Here is a 5,017-nt window from a genome sequence, read left to right as displayed (position 1 = left end):
TGGCGAGTGTCAAGTATTTATACTGGCGACAGGTTGGATGGTGGGTGTCGGAGACCCAGTGACACACTTGTTCGGTCCAATGGGAGGCGAGCGCCCGTGGCCAGACCAGCGCAAGGTTGCATAATGACTGGCTCGCGTTTTGATGCGTTTACGATGACGTTTGACCATGTCGCTACAGGTACGTTCATTTCATCCGGTAAATAACGCAAGTGAGGGGTGACAAGCAATGGGGCTATTTGTACGGCCAGGAAGTCAAAAATGCCGGGCGGGCTGGTTTGATGTACGACCGCACTTACGCACGGTGACCGTAATGGAATACTTGCTCCCCTCAACCATTCCAAAAATACCAAAATGAATCAACATGACACACAGAACGACACACATTGAAATAAAATAATCAACATTGGCCATACCAGGCAGCTGTCAAGTTTTTTCTTTTCTTGCTTTTTTTGCAGGCCTACATTAAACCCTGAAAATTTTATTGGACCGATGAAAGAAATAGTTTTTGGCCAACAATTCTTACAGAAAAAACACGTAATTGAAATGCCCTCTGAGCAGTAAACATTCTGATTTGAGGGATAATTTCTAGGAAAGTTGGATTTCGTTTCAAGGTTGATTCGTCGTCAAGAGAGGGCTCATTTTATTTTTAAAGCGAAGGCGCGGTCCATGGCAGTCAAACCGTTCATTCATCTTCCCGAGTAACAATTTTATGTGTATCACGAGTACAAGATTGACTTTTCCTTGTTGCTGACATGGCGCTTATATTGGCGCTTATGCCATTCGGCAAGCTTCGTTTTTTTTCCCGATTGCCACTCGTCAAACGTCAGGTGAACCGTTTATCGCACAGCGAGCTTCGGCTTAGAACAACCTCAAGCACGCTCATTCAAGCCTGTGCATTTCAATCGTGAAATTCGATTGCGCAAATTTATTGAAACATTTGAATGATGTATGCAATCATGTTACAGATAGGCCCTACATGTATTATTGCACCAGCGAACCATCTGTCTGGGAAAAAAGGTGCACAGGCGTGGTGCAACAACAGGAGCACCATGTACTGTATTTGCACGCTAGGTTGAAAAATAGGATCAGGATCCTAGACCCTCTCAGACCTATCTCTATACCTCCTTCACACGGCTGAAGTTGTATGACTGTTGGAACCTTTACTTCGTACTGCCGGTCATGCTTCGATCGAGCCACGCTAACTCTGGGCTCATGAAAGCTTACAGCCACTTGTCATACCTTCAACCGTTAATCTGTTTGCTCCGCTAAACACCTCTGTTCGTTTGTCAGGTCGTTGAGACATGCCTTCGACCAAAGGGGGCACAATTGTCTTATCGGCGGATTATCGCCTACTTGAGCCGATTGTAAAGTCGAAGCTGCTGCTGTTCCCACCTCATTTCAAACTGGGGGGGGGCAGTAAGAGAAGTGATGCGTTTTGTATTGTTATGATCTACTTCGTTCGATGCAATATTCTCGTTATTGGTGTACCAAGTGAAGTTTCACTAAGTGCATAAAATCCCCAAAGGGATTTGTTATAATTTTGTACAACATGAGAAGGATTAGTGCTGTGCTACATGCCGAGTACTTGTGCACGTCTGCTCCTCTAAATCAGTGGATGGAATTCTGCTAAAAAGGGGAGTTTTCCTTGACACAGTCAGACCATCGCTCTAGGGTCTCGCTGCCTGGTTTGGTTCCATATTGCGACCTACGGTACGATAGATGTACTGGGATAGCTTTGTTTGGCCTCCCTGTCTCCGTTGTAAGAGCGTGTCTACTACAATAACGACCATCGTCAACACTGTCCGCTCTGTTGTGCATGCAGTCAGGTAACTTTTGCAATTTGTGAGCCTATTATCTTTGTCTTATTGAAAATACCATCTTTAAAGTTACGGTAATTTTCGCTATATGAGGGTAGGCCTACTTGTGCTTCTTAAACTTTTTTTCCCATTTTCAGTTTTTTTATATGCCGTTGGAATATATGCCTTATTAAATATGCATTATTTCGAAGGCCCTTGTGTTAAGAATTGAACTGCTGGTATTAAGTGTCTATAGCCATACAAACGTGAGTTCTTAGTCTTCCTCCAAGCCTGGTTTGTTTAAAGTATGTAGTTGATAGTGAAATCTTCATTAATAATAATGCTTTCTCAGCCATGCCCAAGGGTTGGGGTAACTCTGTAACTACTGTTGTCCTTACGACATCTACGTCACCGGCACAATATTGAACATAGGCCTAATGTTGCTTTCAAGAAGCAAAAATAATACACTCGATAAAAACCACAACATACAAGACAAGAAGACATCCGGCTAAGTTGAAAACTCTACAAAAGTTGTATTACAAACAGTTTTGTTTTCAACTTTAGACACTTAATTTCATTATTTCATCAGGCCTTGAACTCGCTTTTCACTTAGCTGTGTACGCGACAGGGTGGGATTGTGAATGGGCGGCCTGCCTCTCCCAGGCCCTGGGCGCGAGCCAAAAGACAGCGTCTGAGAGCAGTTTTTGCCAGGTGCGGGTTCTCATCATCTACTCAGACCGCCCCGGAGTGAGGCACTACCACTTCCGGCATCATGGTCCCCGTGAATTCAATACAGGGGGATCCGGATGTAAAGATTCATTCCTTTCTTGTACTTTCGTGGGGTGGATGGAATTCACCCTTTGTGATCGGTGATGCATCATAAGGAGTTGCCACTTTTCTTTGTGAACGGACCCAGATTGATAAAAGTGGGAAAAGGGGTCAGAGAGAGAATGTTTACCCTGACATCCACTACCAGGAAAAGACGTGGGCAGGAACGCGAAGAAATAGAGGTCACTGGCGTTCGCTGGAGGAGAACTATTACATGCACTGTTTGAGGACATCCCATAATGATGCATATGCTGAAAGATCATTTCTTTTTAGGCTGCAGGCGTCTCAATCAAACATGCATTGTACATTTTGTATATACAGAGTTTCATAGCACTTGATGGATGTTGGAGATTACGGTTTGGGTAACAGGTGTTTTTCAATGTTAACTACTTTGAGTGGCTACTGAGTCTACATTTTTGAACAATAACACACAGGATTCACCACATATGCCGCCTCCTTTTGCCTGATGTATTATTTTCGACTCAAAATCCCATGGCCTACTTTGTTCAAAAATGTTCTGGAGGGCATTGGCCCACCCCAGCGTCATGTACATGTACAGGCGGTATGAGCGAAGGCTTCAAGTTGCTGTGCGGTATATAGCGCCCTCAGTGGTTTGACTAATACGTGTGACTGAAGGTAACGTTGAGGGCGTTTTCGTTTTTATTTAGCAAAATATCAGTAATTTTCAATGGAGATTTCCCCATCCCAGTCCCCATCAATGCAAGAATTACCGGGCTCTTTGCTTCACGACAGGAAATGTGAGTGCACACCACCACTGTCACGTGATTAGAGGGACTGTTTGCATTTGAGCGTGCATGTTGGACCAACTGTCCTTGGATGTCGCTACACTTTCACTTTGTTAGGATACCGATCAAGTTACCTTGAGCCATCAATAGTGGCTAGTTACTAGTCACCTAGTCTTTGGCATGATGTTATCTTTTCGTGCTTCGTCACTGCCCATTCACGGTCAGTTATGAACTGACATTTGGTGTGTCCTGCCGTCCACTTCAAGTATCAGCAAGTCGATATGTAGGTTAATCACAAGTCGCAAGTCAAGTCATAAGCTATATTACGATGAACTCTAATCGAAAGCATCCCTAAACACCGTCTTATACTGGTCTTGCGACAAGAGCTTATCAGACCCGAGGACTACAGCTCTGCTGACTTGTGATGTGGTTATGGAGTTGTCATTCACAGACACTGAAGTACACTTAAATAATGATAAATGCCATGACAATGAATGGCAGCGTCAGCCTCAACTACAAGGAGGGGAATGTCGTTTTGGGAAGGGGCGGGAACATCAGCAGCGCAGTCGTCGGGTGGACAGAGTTTACGGTCTAGGAAAGTTGACGCCGCGACAGAACTGTGTCCATAGAATCAAATCTGCTTATTGTATTTCAGTTGTAGCTCTGATTCTGGCAAAGAATGAATCATAAACCTTTACGTGCAAAGTGTATGTGTGGGGGTGTGTTGGGGGGAACACTGGCATGAAAGATAAGACTTTTGGGGACAAACACCCCCATGACCCTTGTCAATAGCCCCAACTACACTGAGCTGCTTTACTTCAGATTTTCTTTCTTAGTGTGAAAGACTTTAATTTTCAACTTGAAGTTCTCGTTGGCATGTGTTGGAAGAATGTAATTTGAATGCCACTGCACATACAACTGAATGGCAAGTCTGGCGTCTGAATGATTGCCCCACACATGTTGCATTTAAACTCCTTGGTATTTCTTTTGTTTAGTTTCCCTTGTGAAGTAGAGTGTATATACGGCTTAGAATGCCAGGATTCACTAGAGCGCCACATTGACATGGTGGGGAGTGCTTGTCCAGCTCGAGTACAGTGACGTAGATATGATGCTAGCCGAGACAGCGCTGAAGGACAAGGCTTTTCCCAAAGACTACCTCAAGTTACCGGCTTATTAAGCACACTGTCAAGCACACCCACCATTATGTGTCAATGTACATGTATATAGCTAAACTCTGTGCTACTTCTTCCTCAAATTGGCCCAGACTAGAGGCTCTACAGTCCGACCCTCTGTAAGTTATTTTCACCAATCTGGACTGCATGTATTTCCATTGCTTGGCTTTATTTTGTTGAGTTTTATATAAAGCACGCTTTTTGCTCTTATCTGGTTTGTGACACGCAGGGTTTGGGCTTTGGGCACAAGTCGGATTTGAGGAAGCAATTCGTCTGTTTATTTCATTTCTTTTTGTAAAAATTCATTTAGTTTTGTTTGATTTTGTTTAAATTGCATTTAAAAGATTTCTTTTGCTTTTGGCAGATTGCAAAAGCCCATTCTTTTTTTTTTAAATTTTTCTCCAAGTTCTTTGAGTTGAGTGTTGCTTTCAATGTGTTGGGAACCCTTGTTAAATTGAAGTCATTGGAATAAACA

Source organism: Acanthaster planci, linkage group LG03 (assembly GCF_054643075.1).
Source record: "Acanthaster planci isolate LZ-2023a linkage group LG03, COTS_SCS, whole genome shotgun sequence".
Classification (NCBI taxonomy): domain Eukaryota; kingdom Metazoa; phylum Echinodermata; class Asteroidea; order Valvatida; family Acanthasteridae; genus Acanthaster; species Acanthaster planci.
Note: the sequence above shows the minus strand (reverse complement) of the source record.